The sequence below is a fragment of the Perna viridis genome, chromosome 11 (genome assembly GCF_037379345.1).
Source record: "Perna viridis isolate PV_CMFRI_1.1 ecotype Kerala chromosome 11, ASM3737934v1, whole genome shotgun sequence".
NCBI lineage: Eukaryota > Metazoa > Mollusca > Bivalvia > Mytilida > Mytilidae > Perna > Perna viridis.
Genome location: NC_142455.1, coordinates 20,775,476 through 20,795,148, shown reverse-complemented (window position 1 = coordinate 20,795,148; position 19,673 = coordinate 20,775,476).

Sequence of the window (19,673 nt, the reverse complement as noted above, 5' to 3'; positions counted from 1 at the left end):
TGTTGTTTTTTTTTTTAACACATATCTAATTTTAACTCACAATTTGTATGACTTATTTGGTTTATTGGTTTGGGGACCTACTGTTTAGTCTTAAATTACTGATTTAATTTTCTGTTTGAAAGCACACCTTACCACTAGAAAGAGTAATTTCGTATATCTTTTCAAAATACACGTATTAACCTTTTGATGCCCAGATTTTGTGTGCCCCTACTTCCTTTCAGTGCCAGGGATAGGCCCAAATGTTTTGCACTCAAGCCATATATTTTCATTAACTATGTTATAGATTAGATGTTAACTTGTCATAAAGTGTGTTCCACTGGTCCACTTAACATTCGGTGATAAAATCTTTAATGTGATGAACTATTATTACAATGAAATTGTAATATGTCGAACTGAAAACAAAAATAACCCGATATTTTGTCTAACAAATTGTTCCATGAGATCCATGGAAAAGAGAAGATTAAAATACAGGACCAGTTTGCATCTCGCATCGGCATTTGAACAGGTCCGTATGGTAATTCAAGAAATGCTCTATCTTTCTCTTGCTCTGTTGAAAATAGTCGAAACCAGACTGGCGGTACACCACAAGACACTTCAAATTTTAGCAAACAGGCGACTGTTAATTATAATGACATTATGACGTCATCTTTTGTGATCTTCAATACATAAAAAGTTTAAACCACTGCCTGGGAGTGAATGGTAGTATTGAAAAATTGCTCAAAGTGGCCTTATGGCACACATATATGTACTGTACTGTAAATCAACTTTGTTATTTAGTAGAATCCAATCCAAAGTTTTAAAATATTATTTTGATTACAAATAGACACCTAAAAAAGCTTTAGGTTATTTTTATGGTAAAAAATAGTCTACACATCGTTGTTTTAATTGCATAAATGGCAATTTCTTTTATCATTGAAATAAAAACAATTGTATGCGTGAAATAGACGTACGTGCAGCATATATTTTAACATCATTCAGAAAGGTTGGGTTAGTACTGTTCAAGTTTCTGCACTCACGTACTGTTGTAATCTATGGTTGTATATGCACGTTTTGTTCCTCAGATGTCAGTACATCGATGTTTCAGTGTTCATATGTCAAAGGGTTTCCCTTGGTTAAACTTCTTTTTAAGTCGTTAGAAATTCGTTTAAAATCCACTCAAAACTGGGAGAATGGACCAGGTGCACCGGTCAGGTAAACGTCCTTTGCTAGAAACACCTGTTACTCATGAAAAAGTAATCAAGGGAACCAAGGTTATAGTGGTAATCAAAGAGTAATCAAGGGAACCAACGTTATAGCGGTAATCAAAAGAATGTAATCCATGGACAAAGACCAGACATGGAAAACAGACATACACAACAAAGAACATAAAGTAACTAAAATCATACATACAAAGTAGCAAAAGTAAATGGGCAACTCGGACTCCACTAAAAACTGGGAGCATGGACCAGGTGCACCGGTAGGGTAAGCGTCCTCTGCTTTTCTAGAAACATCCGCCGAGTTGCTCATAAAAAGTCAAATCCGGGGTAGACAAACGAGGAAAGGAAAACTATGACCCGTTGAATAAATCAGTTTTCATGGTGCTGATGGATACACCATAACGATCCACGAGTTCATGATAACGGCCATAAAACTTTTGTAGTGATGACTTCAATCTTGTAGCAACATAACTCTGTTCCAGAAGCCTATTTGTTAGAGTTCTAGCGCGATATAAGAAGTCTGCGTTGTTTCGGCAAGCTCTGGCATAACGTATGAGTTGTGATATGAACACTCCATACGCAGGAGCCGAAGGGATGTTGCAACAGATGAAAGGAAAGTTGACAATTCTGAATGAAAAGTCATCACGTTTGTCGTAAAGTTTGCTCAATAGTTTTCAGGGGAAAAAAGGAAAGGCGAGGATAAACGAAAGAGTCTAGCGCAATACAAAAAAACTCCGTGTTTTAACGACAAGATCTGGCATAACGTATGAGTTGTGATATGAAAAATATGTTATGGCATATACCTATATATGGTATAATTACAAATATAAATGTTGTAAACCGTTATTCAAGGGGGATAACTGCCGTGAAAAAAACTTTTATAGAAATGCAATGGGGATTTTAGTGGGGTTTTTTTAAATTACAAGAACAAGGTTCGGGTAACCCAATTTGATGATCTTTTCAAATTTTAAAATAACATTTATCATCCAGTTTTTAATACTGTGAAACTGTACAAAATCTATATACAATGTTGTAAAAAAATCGCCTATGTGTAGTCTCAGTTTATCTCAAAGCTAAATTATGTGACCTTCATTGTATTCTTTAATTTGTACCGTATATACTTTCATGGTCATTTTTTGAGGAAAATTTGGAAAATATATCTACTGAAATATATTTTACATAAATGTAACTATTTTCGGGCACTTTATAGCTTGATTTTAGGTATGGGTATTGACCATCGTTTAAATCCATCTGTTGACTTGAAGAATTAGGTTGTTCGTTGCCTTGCTTTTGGTGGATGACTGTCTTATTGGCAATCATACCACATATCCTTTTCTTATATAAACAAAACGTCATGATACATTTGTAAAAAAAAATATCAAAAAGTAATACGTTTACATTTAACAATATCACTTTTTTAAAAATCTTATCTTATTTATTAACTTGTCGTCCCAATAGTGGCACGACGTCATAACCAATGCAGCTAATAGACTGTACTATATATTTTAAAGAATGATTACTTATTCACGAAAATACATTGAAAGTATAAAATATTAAAATATCTTAACGATTATTTTATTCAAAAATACTGGCTCATACTTATTCTTATCAAATAAAGTGCAGCGGATTGAACTACTTTTATTTCAATATATTAGTGGTATCACATAATCTACGACATTAACTTGTTTTTAAACATTAAAGGGGCAGTCTGTTATTTGAGTTTTTTTTTACTGTATGTAGATTATTAAATAGAGAATTACATTTTGTACCGATTTTTTTTATCTGCACATGGAAGTATAAGTATAGTGAAATATATCACGACCACAAAAAGATTCAAACTGAAAATAAGCATATATGTACACAATATTAATTTGCAAAAGGTTTATTTAATGAACATCCTTTCAAACAATTTGGCGTGCTTTTTACCTCCATCTTTTCTTTTAAATAACAAAGTTAAACATCAAATATAAATAATATTTACTTTACAACTTAAATTGTTATTGAGTTTTCTGATGGGTAATAAGAATTTTCCCTCGATTATTTCAGTACACAGAATAACAGCTTGTGGATCCCGACAATTTGCTATTTAATACATACGTGATAACAATAACTTTAAATTTATTCAGCTAAAATGTATCATTACAATTTTACAAAATATCAAATGGTGTTCTGACTAAACTAAAATATTGTCAAGGAGAAGGAAAAACAAAATGAACTCACAGAGAATTCAAAATCTAGTGGCCATTTATAAAAGTAAGTGATTATGCAGTGTAGGGTACCAATACAATCTGATAGCAAAGTTCATGGTACTAAGATCAACAAGTTTAGTCAATCAAAATCGACACAATGGTATTATTTCATAATCATTTTCTGAACATTTTATAACAATCCACCCAGTACTTCATGGTATAACAGTAATTAGGCTACAGATGTATGACATAGCACAATCTTGATTACTATTTATCGTTTCAATCTTAACAGATGATAGAACACAATATGAAAATGGTTGTTAATGTAATAAAATACAATGTTTAACAAAAGGATCAAGCTGCCAATTAATGAATAAGGAAAGTATATGAAAAAAATTCCCGGTTTATAACCACTTTGCCATGAATGACATTCATAGGTGCTTAATGAAAGGAACAGATATTATATTGTCTCAATCTAATCTGTTTTAAAACAATCACAACATATTATCATCTTGAAAGCATTACGATGTTATCTATTAAATAGCGATTTGTGTACCAAAACTTTGACTTTACTAAACAATTAAACATCTTACATTTCTTTGAACGTTCACGTTTCCCATTTTAGTGTTCGTGCATCGTTCATCGTGCGTTAACATATCGTTTTGCGTTTGTTAAAAGCCACGATAAACGCACGATAGAAATGTTCCCTTAAAACGCACGATGCAGGTGTTCGTTTACACACACGATAAGAATGTTCGTTTATTCATTATTTCTTTTATTCAGCTGTCATTTTTATATTTATGCAATTATTAATGTTTTGCTTTTTCATTATTTCTATTTACTTGTTTTTCTTTACTCATTATTTGTTGATACATGTATTATCATTGTTTATTGATCATCTATGCTAAAAACGTTCCTTTATCGTGCGTTTAAACGCACGATAGAAACGTTCGTTTATGGTACACTTGGTGAGCGTTAAGCTTGCTTTTAGATATCGTGCGTGCTGAAAACTAAACGTCTAATGGAGTGTATTTGACAGACGTTGTTTAAAAAAATGGTGTATTTGTTTTTTGTTTTTTCCTTTTAAGGAGAACATTTAAATAGCAACAGTATTTCCGTTTTTGTTTTGTTTTGGTTCTTTTGTGATTTGATGTTTCATTGCAGATAAGATATAAATAGCAACTGTGTTCTTTTTGTTATTTGATCTTTACATTACAGGTAAGTAAACGCTAAACAAACCGTTATACGTAAAACAGAAACAACAGTTTTGAAAACTGACGAAAGATAATAACAACAATTTACTTACAATTTGCTCAAGAACTTCAATTATTTAGGTGAGATTATATGCATAAACCGTTAAAAGAAATAATTTTAATTCATTGTTCCCGTGAAATAGTTCATTAAGTATACATATAGTGTTAGTCGGGGGTATATAGTATACCGAAGCTCATATACTGACAATACGTGTAATTTGGAAGGAAAAGTTATATACATTTTGAAAGAGCTGAATACTTTGTCACGAAAAGGTGATTAAATATTAATAATGAACATGACAGTAAAATAAATGTACGTCGTGGTTTGAATAAGAAAATAGGTATTGTTCATTTCGCTTTCGAATTTTACTCATTTTTCCAGGGCAACTTAGCTCGCTATGGTTAAATGTTACTGTTCGGTTGTTTTTGTCATCTGTTTTATCAGGGCATAGGCATTTCCGTTTTATTACAAATGAAATTAACTCAGATTTTTGTTATTTGTACGAAAACTGAGCTTCTGTTATAACATGATTGAGTGCAGATTGTGTTCAAGTAATAGACATAACTACACAAGATGTGTATATGTTTCTGTGAAATTATTTAAATCATTCGTCAAATGCACAAGACACTGTAAACAATGGAAATCACATGGATAAGCGCAACTACTTACAATATGTGCATATTTTCAACTTTTAAATTCACGACAGAAATGTTATTGAAATGAAATGTTAAACGAAGTATTGTGTGATTAGCATGAGTACCGAATTGTTTTGATTCTCGGTAACGTCTATCAACAACACATTTTAGTGTAAACAGTATTTATTCAGAAACATTACATGATAAGTACAGATGAATATATAAAGAACTGAATGAGATTGGAATACAAGTGTTGAACACTTTTACAAATTCCTCTCCCAGCAAAAGAAAACATTTTCAGAATTTGCAACAGACCACTATTAATGAAACAATTACAAAGTATATAAATAAAAAAATGACCAACAATATCACAGATATACCAAATATTGAAGCCAAATTATACAGTATAAAATACAATCTATGAAGCCACACAATATTATTTAATTTTTGAAATACTAATGCAGATCTGATTATCAAGTAAACATTCTCGTATTTAATATAAAACTTTGTATCACAAGAAAGTTTTCGAAATTTTCATTATCAGAAATGTTAGTATCTCCAAACAGTAATTTGTTAATAGTTATAGGATTATCAGATAGTTGGGCATACATATGACATCTTTGTTCTACAAACCTGGCACAGACTAAAAAGAAGTGTTCAGAATTTTCAACTTGACCACAAAACAAAAAGGATTTGCAACTAGACTTTTCATAATCAATTGTGTATTTAGTCCACTATTCTGGGTCCTAATTCTAGTATGATAGATCTGGCCCATTCTTTTACCAGCATTACACTATTTATGAACAGAATGGGTCTTTCTGTAATGGGGTAAAACCTGACTGGTGTTGAGATAACTAATTCTGAATGGAATTCATTACATACTTATATACACCTTTCTCAAAAATCTTACTTATGACACTCAATAACGATATAGGACGATAATTACTAAAACAATTTGTAACATCCTTTTTGAAGACAGGAATAGCATTAGCTCGTTTCCAAGTGTAGTTTGTAATCATATTTATTATACGAGTATTATTGTTGTTTAAATAGTCTTCATTAAAATCTCTCAAGATGCCAATGTTTTCAATACCCGTATTTACTGCTAAGTCAATGGAAAGAGCAGTGAGAGTGAAGGAATGAATACCAGAATCTGGAGGTCTATACATCACTCCAATGAATTTGTTCTGTTGGTTCTTACTGTTAATTTCCACCCATGAGCTTTCAACTCCTCTAAAGAGAAGATCCTGTCCCTTGGTGGCGACTAAGTTATCCTTTATATATCTCCCTCACTCCGTCTACCAAAACGGTCATTTATAAAAGGAGATTGAAAACTATCTAATAATATATCACATTTTAAATGCATAGTATTGAAATGAGCTATCGAATAATAATGTTTCGTGTTGTATACAACCTATCTTAAATACAACTTGTATACTATTTTCATTCAGCTTATCAAATATCTGAATCAATGTTGCGAGGACGCTTCCTAAATATCAACTATTTACAAAATAAACAACAAAAACAAAACTATACAAAACACAAGAACCGACAAAACCGAAACAAAACAAGGCAGATTACTTTGGTATCGAAAACAATGACAATAAAGTGTCGTTAGTAATGTGTCTGCTAATAAATACTAACAACAAATGCGTGTTATTGTACACATTAAAAATGGAAGATATGATTTATATATTTTGTATCATTAATTATCCCTATAATATTTTCATCAATTAAATACAACCTTAAAAGCCCTTACAAAAGCCAATATAAAAATCCCCATCCTATATCGATTTTATTTTCAATATGATCAATGTCATTCGCCCTTCAACATAATGTGAAACGTTTGGTATTTTCAGGGCTTTACATTAAGCAAAGTTTTAAACGTTGCAGAAGGTAACACATGATGGAAACTACACAATATTCACGTATAATTGTTAGGGTGCTAGTATGGAACATTAGCGGATAAAATTTATTGAATCCAACAAAGTTAAAGAAAATTGATCAAGAAAAAAACTTTGCAGGATGTTACGGCAGCGACACATTTTCATGCAAATGGATTGACTCTTTCTTCTCAACCTTTATGAGATGTATGAAATAAAATTCTATCTGTACACCTTCCGGTGACCTGGGAGGTTATAAATGTTTTTATGAAAACTGGGAATCTTACTCTTAAGACAAACGTAGGTAAAGGTTAATTTTAGTCAAAATTACTTATTAAATAAGTATTAAAACTTATTACAACCTGTAGTTAATTAATGAAGGCTAATGACGAAATCATACCATAATATATGGTACATGTAACATTTGTTTAAGACCAATTTTGTTTTGTGCCTATAAAAATAAATCAAAACAAATGCTTACAAAATCTTCAATAAAATAATCATGAACAAATTTTTGTCTTAAGCATATATGTTTCATACGTTTTAAATGATGGACCTCAAAAACAGATGAGAAACACTTATTTTTGCTGTTGTTGTTGTTTTTTTTTGTGTGTTTTTGTTTTGTTTTGTTTTGTTTTTTTTTCAAAGCATATAATACCCTTATACATGTTGCAATTCACCCAGTGTAACTATAGTACACCACTGTAGCAATAACTCAACATGAGATTTGGATCAGATGTGGACCAACAAATAATCAAAAGACATACAGGAATGTTTTTCTTTTTACCGTATCTTTTGTAATAGTTTAAACACCTTTGACTTTTCTACATATTGCACGTAGCATCAACGTTAAAAGCTGAAATGAGATCTCTGTGAAATAAAGTTTACATAATTAAAAATTTCAGGGGGCATTAAGAAAATAAAATTAACAAATTATTAGTGAAATAACGCACAATTCTACAAGAAACCATGAGTGTGGTGATGTTTTAATGTTGGAGATGCTGTTTCGCATTTCCTTTTTTTAGTCTGAAGGACAGGTGGTCCAATAGACTTTTGGAATGCTTGAAAAGTAAAATATCCATCACTTTTGACTCCTTATCCGTTTCGTATTAGATTAGCTTTATTAAAAAAAGTACATTGGTCATTAAATTTATTTTGAATGTATGAATAATAACAATTTCAACAATTTTCAATAAAATATGTAGTATCTCTGATTTGTTTTTGTCAACGATCAATGACCAATGTCACATGAGCTCCAGTTTTTCACTTATAAAAATAATGAAATAAAACGAATATTTGCAAAATGTAAACTATATCTTTATTCAGATTAACCGAAACAGAAAGGGACAAAAACATTGTCTAATCAGTATGTCGGAAATGAACTTTTGAAATGAACTAATTGTCTGAATTGATTTTGATAAAACTTTCAGTAGTTTTTAAACAAATACATAAACGGTCGAAATAACTGTTTATCGTCTGATAGGTTAGCTTAGTATGGTTTAGTGCCTTTCGAAACATAACATTTACAATACAGGACAAGTGTGTTTGACCAATCGAACATACCCTGTTTGGTTAAGTCCACCATGTTGAGTCGAATTTGTTGATTTTGGTGGCTACTTAAAGTATCAGGGCACAAGTGGATATGTCAAACCACTCGGAAATATTATTATGTCTCCAATCTAGCCAATTATCACTCTATCTTCAATACACCGTAAGTTTGGTAGAAAATCAGCGATTTTCTGTTTCATAGTCATAGGTATGACTTGGTTGTGAATCGACGAAACTAAGATTTCCTATACTCGAAGCCAGCACCACACCCAATGACTACAGAGACAGGTTATTCAAACGAAAACTGGTGGACTTGTTAAGTGATGAGTCAATTTTCGTTTGAAGACTTACAAACTTATTTTACTCTCATCACAAGAAGTGATTTTCGAGCTTTTGTCTTTTGGATTTAACATTTGTTTGGACTCATGGTTGGTAAGAAGGCTGTTTGAAGAAAAAAGAAATAAATCAACAAACAAACATTTTGATAAGAACTTCATGATTTTATGATTGAACAAATATGATATAATTTTACTGTTGTCACGGTGTTCGCTCATCTTACAACTGCATGCGTTTAGGTGACATTTATGGTTATTTTAAGGCTAAAAACCACTAATTCCACTTCCCATAGGCTTCTATGCTAATTTCACAATATTCAATGGCTTCTCTGGACTTTACCTTAACTTTAACCTGCAGAGGACTATATATCAGCATGATTCTACAAATGTCAGCTCACAATCCTCAGAATGGCATGTGGGGTTAGCAGACTTGCAGTGCAGTACTGGTCACCGGAAGTGAAGGGTCTATAAATAGCATGGGAAATCCCAGTGTTTTCACAAGATAGGGGTATATTTAGAGACCATTGTGGAGATTAGGCTTCACATCACAAGAAGCAAAATGCACCTATAAAATGTACAGAAATGTTTTTCCTTTCAGAAACTGTTTAATTTTTTTAAATAAGATGAGAACTTTTTTCACAGCACTATGAGGAATAGGGGTAATTTCTGCGTATGACTATTTTTGTGTATGTTCCAAATGCTCATTGGTTGAATTGGTGGTCTGTAACCCTTTAAGACGTAAATTAAAGAGAATAATGAATTGTGATGTCTTCTCTCAATGTTAAGTCTAAACATATATTTGGGTATTGTTCAAAAGTATAACAAGCCGGTTTCTGATTTTCTGTATCATGTAATGCAAGTATGTAGCTAAAGTGTAAAGACAAAAAATCGTTTGGGTTTCAATACTTTGGACATAGCTTCATTTACTTTTGCTACTTTGTATGTATGATTTTAGTTACTTTATGTTCTTTATTGTGTATGTCTGTTTTCCATGTCTGGTCTTTGTCCCTGGATTACATTCTTTTGATTACCGCTATAACCTCGGTTCCCTTGATTACTCTTTCATTCCTTCATATCAAGTTGATACTTCAAAATTGTCTTTCTTGAATGTCAAGTCATAAAAGGATGTTAAATTCACTTTTGAAGTCATATTGTGAAAGTCTAACTAATTCATTAATACAATAGAAATGTTAAATAAACATTGTCTTTTCTATAATCTATGCAGTTTAGTTAGCTTGTATTTGTTTTAAGGGGGCGATGTTATATAAATCTTTTTTCAAATGAAGTCAATGCTTCGTCGCTTGTCTTTATCTGTAGTTCTGATGAATTGATACAAAATTGGCATTGCCACTCACAAAACCAAATCTACATAAATAGTCTAAATCAAATACAGAAAAGCCCCGTGCAGGTCGGGGTGTCAAAAGAATAGGCCTGCAGCAGCGCTAAGCTTGTAGTAAAAGGCGACTAAATAGTGTTCAGAACCCTAGCCGGGGGCTAGGCGCTCTGCCCACAGAGCAACTGGGATGTGTGCCCCAGGTAGTGGGGTACCACTGACGTGATACATGCTGGGGTTGTCAGGCTATAATACGGAAAACCTGACTGCAAACCATAGTGGTGCATCGTGTTGGGAAAGCTGTCACGTTCCTCGCAGGTTAAAGAACCCTGCTGCGGGGTTCGATAGGAGTAGGCACCACAGGAGGCTAAATTGACCAACCTTACCCATCTCTCCCTTTTTCTTGTAGCAATCGCAATTTGTCGACCTTATTATCTTTGTGTACCATCCCTTTTTTCATTTCATCATGATCACGTCATCTGCTCGGGCGTTAAACCCCAAAAATCAATCAATCAAATACAGAAAGGTATCCCTCTTTCGTCTACCCCTGACTTGACTTTTTATGAACAACTCGGCGGGTGTTTCTAGAAAAGCAGAGGACCCTTACCCTACCGGTGCACCTGGTCCATGTTCCCAGTTTTTAGTGGAGTCCGAGTTGCTCATTTGCTTTTGTTACTTTGTATGTATGATTTTAGTTACTCTGTGTTCTTTGTTGTGAATGTCTTTTTGCCATGTCTGGTCTTTGTCCCTGGATTACGTTCTTTTGATTACCGCTATGATCTTGGTTCCCTTGGTTACTCTTATAAAAGCAGGAACCGTAACTTTCATCATACTTGGAATTTTAATTTTATACTCACCAGCACCTCCAGTAATATCTTTCGTTTATACGTTTCATATTTGTTTCACATTTTCAGAATAATATCAGTTCTTCGTTGAAGACGAGAGTATTTCATACATAAAATATGACGTTAACAAAGACACGACATCAATTTTAGACTCAATTGACCGTCTATTTCAAGAATACAATGAATGTCTTTCCTACCCAAGAAATGTTATGCTTCGATCAGGATATTACAATCATGTTTTTTTTCTGCGGCATGTTTTGTTTTCAAGCAACAAACATAACTGAAAAATATATTCTTTTAATAAGAAAACAAAAAATACCCAAAAATACCTCTAGAACACCAGAAAGCATTACTTAACTGTCACTTACATGTGATTTTGAATTAATGTTTTTTATTCCTTTTAGGCAAAAGAAAATGTAAAATTGCCTCCGTAAGGACAGTCACTTTTTTGTTACTTCTTTTTCTTGTTACTTTTTCTGGTACAGTTCATTAGAGAACCTTATATTTGAGTATATACAAAAAATTGCACTAGGTATTATTTGAACTATTTTTAGACCTTGAGAGCTTTCGTTTCACTTGTGGCCGGACAGGAAGACAAACCGTAAAGCTTACAACGCTGTACTTGCTAGCTATTACAGCTTGTTTTCACATAATATGATACCATAGGTATTGTTAAGTTATTTGATTGCATTTTCAGTTTTCATGTCTTTTAAAACTATACATTTCCTGTTCCAGTAAGATATTTCACAATTCAATTAAAATAAACAAAACCTCATCCATGTTGCAAATACACTCTTGTAGCCAAACGACCGGGATTCTTTTAATTTTAATTATTTTATAGTGCGTTTTCATCAATCTGGTATTTACATGATGAAACCAGCTATTTACATCTTTAATTAGTATAAAGTTACTAACTAGTATTTAACCAGACAAAAGGTTTGTCTCAAATACAATCGTAAATATATTTAACATTCGCAATATTTCAACACACATGTAAAACGATACGTACCTATAACATCTGTTGATAGGTTTATGTAAAAATCCCGAAACAATATATACATTTGATTTCATATTATGTCTTTAAGTATCGGACTTTGGTATTAGATTACTATATTTTTTACTCTGTCATCTTTGATATATAAACATGTCGTGATATACTTGAATGTGATTGTAGATCTTCCAACGCGTGACAGTTTTAATATAGTTAATTTCGAGCGATATTTACTTTACTCCTTGATCTTATACAATAAGATACAATAATTAATTAAATTATTATATAATTATATATAAATATAGACATGTCATTACATACTTGAATGTCTTTGTAGATCGTTCAACGCGTGACAATGTTATTATGATTTTGAGCGACATTTCAATTAAAGAATATCTAAAAAAAAAACAGAAAAATAAGTACATGTATTTTTGTAAAGTTAACTATTTGCACTTAAAATTAAAGATTCGAAAGTGCCATGGCGGCCGAGTATGCGCAAAGGTCTTGACTGGTAAAGTTTAACTACAGAAGCCTAGTTGGTCACAATTCCAGGCGGGTCACACAATAAAGACCGCTGTGACTAATCTACAAATTATTACGATTGTGCAGATAATACATGTTATAGAACGAACATTTTTTTTGACAACATGTAATTTCGCAGACTCACATATACGGTGCGCTCAAACAAATTATTCTCCAAAACCTCTCAAATTCCTTAATACGGATTGGATCCCCATGGTACATGGGAACATCACAACAGACATCAACAAGCGATGTCTCTATGTAGCGATAAATTCCTTGTAAGGCAAGTTATACTATCGTCAACACTATATAATCTACAACCTCGTATTATTGTCTGGAACCTCGGACCACTGTCGGAACATTGTCCTGTTACATGTTAGGCACCAGGGAGATATTTCTGTCGCTCAACGGTGACAAGAAATCCCCTGCCTCATTACAACCTCTTTTAATACGCCAGATATAATTAGGTGCAAATAAAAATGAAAGAAAGGAAACAGATAAACATAACAGCGTATACATATTACAAAAATAGCAATAATAACAAAACAATATAGTTTTTACAGAAAATCAGAAGTTGTGCATGTAGTTCAACGTTAGATATATTACTGAATGACTATGATATCATTTGTTTGCTAATGTCGGAAGATTAGCCTGTTAAATGTAGCTCCACAGTTGGGTTTTATTTGACTTTTATAACATTCAAAGTTATTTTTCCACTTTTCTCAATTTTCTTAATTGACTATAAATATGCAAATAGATTTTACATTAATTAACCTTTGGTCCATACGAAAATACACATAGATATAACATTTGGTTATCCATGATCCCCTTTTGAAACATACATATTGATATACATGTAACATTGGGTTATCAATGGTCTCCTAGAGGAACTTGCATATAAATATATTGTTGGATCACCCATGGTTCCCTATAGGAACATACATATAGATACCGCATTGAGTTACCCATTGTCCCCTACAGAAACATGCATACAGTAGTAACAATGGGCTACCAATGGACCCCTATTTGAACAGTCATATAGATACAACATTGGGTTACCAATGGTCTCTTATAGGAACATACGTATTGATATAACGTTGGGTTACCAAAGGTTCCTTATAGGAACAAACATATATATAATCAAGGCTCCCTTAGCTTGATTCGAATCCCTTCTCTTCTCCGACATCTATGGCAACACCGCCTGCACGAAGTCCAACGCTCTAGACCACTCCGCCAACTTGGCTATATTATTTATAATATCGGGTTACCCATGGGCACCTATATGAAAATACATATGGATGTAACACTGGGTAACCCATGGTACCCTATAGGAACACACATATAGATACAATATTGGGTTATCTATGATCCCCAGTAGTAACAAACATATAGATAAAACGTTGGGTTACACATGGTCGCCTGTAGGAACAAACACATATGAATAACATTGGGTTTCCCATGATCCCCTGTAGAAACATAAATACAAATATAACACTGGGTTACCCATGGTCCCCTAGACGAACATACATATATAGAATGTGATATTTACATGCTTGCTCTAATATAGGACCATGGGTAACCCAGTGTTATGTCTGTATTTATGATTCTATAGAGGACCACGGATTACCCACTGTTATATCTATTTGTATGTTCCTCTGAAATATTCTTCTGAACTTTCGCTCTGGACAATTCTGAATAAATCGAAATCCATATATAGAATGTATTTCATTAGAGTGACGCCTTAATGTCCATTCTCTAGAAAAAGATTGTTCAAATTCATCACAAATATAAGTATTGCTTGAATTCATGCTGGCTGCAAATTTCGTAAGTCGAAGATAGCTAGGTAACAATGTCAAAGGGAGATAGAAGGACCAGTTTAAAGTTCACTGGAGATATCAGAGAAATTAATTTATGTGGACCACTCAATATATGTATAAGTTTGTGAGACTGTCAAGTTTTGTAACCTTTTCACCTGCTTGGTAGCCAGGATCTTTTGCATTCCTATCAGCATAAGCTATCTGTTTTTGCCGATCAAGCTGATTTGTTTTCTTTTGCTAAGGTAAAGGTTCTTAAAAGCTTTGTAAACCTCTTCTTTGTAGTCATCATTGTAAGTAACCGTTGGCTCTGATAAAGCAACATCAATTGGTAAACGAACATCTCTCCCATGGGTCAATTAGAAAGGCGTTTCCTGATTCGTTTATTGCACACTTGTCCTATAAGCGAATAATACATCAGGAATACGCAAATCCCAATCTTTATGATAGTTCTCAACCACCATCGACAACATATGTGTACGAACACTGTTGAACTTCTCAATTAGTCCATCACACTGAAGATGATAGGCTCTGATAAATATCTTCTTTGTATTTACCAATTTACATATTTCCTTCACCAAAGAGGACATACAATTCTGTCCCCTGTCAGACAACAATGTACGGGGAGCTAAATGTCTACACACTATTTCTTCAACAAACAATTTAGCAGTAGTTACAGCATCTGCAGACCTTACTACAAAAGCCTATGTCCATTTAGTTCAATAATCAGTAAACACAACAACATACCTGTTCCTTTGAATAGAAGGTTGCAGTGGTCTTAGAACATCTACTCTATCAAAAGGACCATCAACAGGGATTGGCAGCATTTCTTCTGGCTTTCGACACTTTGGGTATTTTCTAGTAGCACATTTCACATACGATTTGCACCAATGTTCAAACAAAAGAAACATTGGCCATATTGTTCGTACATTCCGATTCTATAAAACCTTTCTTGAATCGTATAGTAGGTTTTATTGAAGGGTAAATAGCCCTCTAGTTTGATCATCATGGCACCAGTGGAGCGATTCTTCAATCAATGAACGTAATAATAATTGTTTCCGCGCATGTTTTCTTTTTCTTGGACCTGAAATTAAAAAATGATGTAAAATTCCACTGAACAAGTCATTGTCTTCCAAACAGGCCATAACTCTTCTAGAATCAGTGGCATCATATGGACGTGTTACATCTTTTAAGTATTCAATAAGCGATCTGAGATTCAGATCTTTACTTTGAAAATCCTTAATAGTGTCCAAATATAATCCTGTCGGCAATATTTCATTCACCTTTGCCATGACTTCTGGTTCTCCTCTTCTTGAAAGTCCGTCAGAATTTCCATTCATTATACTAGCATGATATTCTTTTGTCAAGTCATACTCTTGTAATGCTAGCGCCCAGCCTGCTAGCCTACCACTTGGTTTTTTAATTGTTGTTAGCCACTTAAGAGGGTTATGATCAGTCACCACTTTAAATTTATGTCCATACAAATATTGGCGAAAATGATCAACAGTATGGCCAATGCTTTTTTTCAATAACTGCATAATTTAACTCATGTTTACGCAATTGTCTAAATGCATATCAAATTTGGATGGTCTTCTTTTCCTTTTTTTTCAGATAAGCCATGCCCTTTACTTTTAGTATACATTTAGTTTTATTGCAAAAAATGCTTATATCCTATTCACATAAATGAATTTGAATTAAAGAGACAACTGACACACCTTCTTTTGCACCCTACTTAGATCTTAACTTAAAAGAAATAGATTATGGTAGATGATTAAAATTGACACATTTTGAAAAAGAAATAAAATGATTTTGACCTTTCAATTGTAAACTGTCCTTTCAAGTGTTATATATCACTGTTATATGGTGTGTACATTTAACATGTTTTCTATTAATGCATTTGATTTGTATAGTTAAGTTCTATCTAGAGGTTACTCTCTATAAATCATCTTAGAGGAATGCACAAACAGTACAATAAAGCTATCATTTAAGCAATTACTGTCCATACGAAATTCAACGTATCTTTTATATTTTAACATCTTTTATATCGGTTTTAAGTCACTAATGGCTAATTTTAACATAGTTCCAGATTTTAAATGAGTTTATGTAACTTAACAAATCCTTGATAGATATAAAGCAAAAGAACGTTAAAAAAGCTTAGCCTTCGAGATTCTTCTACTTCATAATTTAAAATAAGTATATAATTTAATGCCTGAGTCACCCATTGAGTTGGATAAAATGACTTCTACTACACAAACGCCATCATGCCATGTGCATTTAAACATTTGTTTTGTCACATGGTTGTCATACTTTTCCGTTAAGATGTTAAATATGGACATTTTAAGGAATAACAGCTGTGTTTATCATCCTTCAAACAAGAATTTACATGATTTTATGACCTGACAAATATGAACTTATTTTGACTGATGTCCATTTGTTTGCTCTTAAGGACGTTTTAAACAAAATTGAAGGAGAAATGCAGACAATCGTTAAAACGGATGCTTTCTTGTTATTTATGGGGATATTGAGGATGGATCTGACTTCACATATTTGTTTATATGACATTGTTTTTCATAATGTACGAGTTAAAATATTATTAATGGTATATCACACATGTGCTATATATAGAAATTTTGCACTAATGTTAAGAGGTATAGTATGTATACATATAAAGTAAGTGGCAAATTGTTAATCGGTTATTAGCACGCCAACCGTGTTTAGATTTTTTTAAATGTTTGATAATTAGAAATGTATTTAAATCAGGCTGTTTTAATTCTACACTGGTATCAAGTTTCACCAATAAATATGTAGGCAAAAAGTTTATTTCAGTTACATGTACCATCATACGATATTCGCCATATCTAAACGATACGCTATCATGACATCTGCTAAAAGGTGTTAAGTAAAACCACTCGAACAACACACAACAGACAAGATGTTCATTCAATTTTGAATTAGGTTTTCAAGTATAGGCCTCCGATATTTCATAAGTGTTTTACATTTGGTCATCTTAGTCGCTTAAACATTTAATTGTGAATAGAGAAAGGTTCAAACAAGTTTGAAAGTATTGATAGGTATTTCAACGTGTGATAGCTTAATAAAATCGAGCATACAAAGCATGAATTGAAATTAAAAATGGAAGAGTATAATAATGCAAGTACAATGTATGAATCTTCTTTGAAATTGTGTGCACGGTACAGTGTCGATTCTGAGGTGTAAACTGGTTATACTGGTGCTAACGGCATGCAAATAAAATTAATTCGAAAAGTGAAAATAAGTCAGCTCGTTTAAAATCTGTTGTTACAATCCGGTTTTTTTTCCCGAAAATTGATTACGACCTATCACTGTGTGTCTGCCTGTCGTGCCACGATTGATAGGAAAGCTAAATTAAAGCATTGTTGTATTTTTAAATACTATTATCGACATTATTGAACTAATTTCCTTTTTTTTTATTGTCCCTGGTTATTTACCAGTCATAGGTACAGTTCTATATTTAGGTACATATACATAAATGGCGTGAATTTTGATCAATTTGAATCAAACATTGTTGTGGTTACTTCTTATTTTAAGTAAAAAAACACATTGAAGAGCATAGAAAAAAAAGTAGGAAAACACGGAAAACACATACTGTAAAACGATATATTGATATGCATACCTTAGCTTTTTTTAAATGTTTTTCTTGTGTACATGTAGTAAATAACCGTATAGCAATTGTTTGTAAAATACAATGTCATCGATTACTTAGTTTATATTAAATAAACAATAAACTTTTTTGTTGATTGACTTTCGAATATAGCAAGTTATGAGATTGATTAATTTATTAGTAAAGTAAAAGTATTTGTTTATCCTATCCATGTGGGAAATGGACGGAACTAGTGTAGATAGAAACATACAAAAAGTTCTGTAAAGCTATATTCAAAGCTAAATATGTTGAAAAAATCTGTATTAGAAAAGATTGCTGCCTCCAGCCGTTGTGGTATTGCTACAGCTGCATCAAAACTTTTCAGTTTATAGTCCAAGGAATTATGTAAAAGGAAATCTGGTGCTTTGATGCAGTGCAAAGACCATAGCAGTTTGATGAAAAATGTATGTTCTTCATACATTTATTTCATGTTCATAGAATGATATTGGATTTCCTGAATATGTCTGAGAAAAAAAACTTGGATATAATATATCAGCCCAATGTGTTCACGGAATCCTCACTCTGCCGGGGAGATTACACCTAGCCAAAACAATGTTGCATATAAGATCAGAGAAATAATTGCATTTCTAGACTGCAGCAACGTGAAAGTGTTAATGAAACAAGAATCATGTTTGGACAGTGTATGGTCAGAGTTGCTACAGGTTCAATATAATATCTTAGTATTAGAGGTTTGTGAAGTTTATGTATGTTAGTCCCATTTATGCATATGATAGACCATGATATTATTTTTGTAACCAGCTTTTGATATTGCTATATATTGGTTCAACTCGGCATTTTTATATCATATTCAGATCTCTGTTTAAATAACTGGTTCAATTAGACATTTCCCAAAACGAGGCTAAAAGCATGTCATCCCAATTGTATATTTCAATTGATAAAAGATAAATACCTGTAGCTACATGTACATCATCTGTAAAATATGTGTAATTGTATATATCACACATTATATGATGATGCATACATGTTATTCTTGTTCATACAATGTACATGTATATGTATTAGTTTGCCACTCACAAGACTTTACAGTTTTGACCTTTGTATCAAATGAGGTGTTGGCTGGTTTCTGTTGCCAGCTGTGACACATATGGGCTCCGGAGCATCCGGCTATAGATGAGCGTTTCGGTGACGGCAGCGACAGCATAAGAGTACTTTGAACAGTTTCTAAGCTTTCCTTCAAACTTACCATGAAATCTCTACATCTTTTTCCATCTGTGTCGCTTTCTCCAGAGAACGGAAACATTTCTGGCAAACTCCACAGTCTGTGTTGACCATCAAGTCAAAAACAAACAATGTTTTCAAAGGTTTGTTTCCGTTCCTTTTTAAGTTTTAGCTTTCTATCCAGAATTTTTTGACAACCTCTGTTTTGTCTGAAACTTTGAGAAGTTGAACAAAACAAAGAAAAGCCTCAAATGACGCAATTATTGCCAA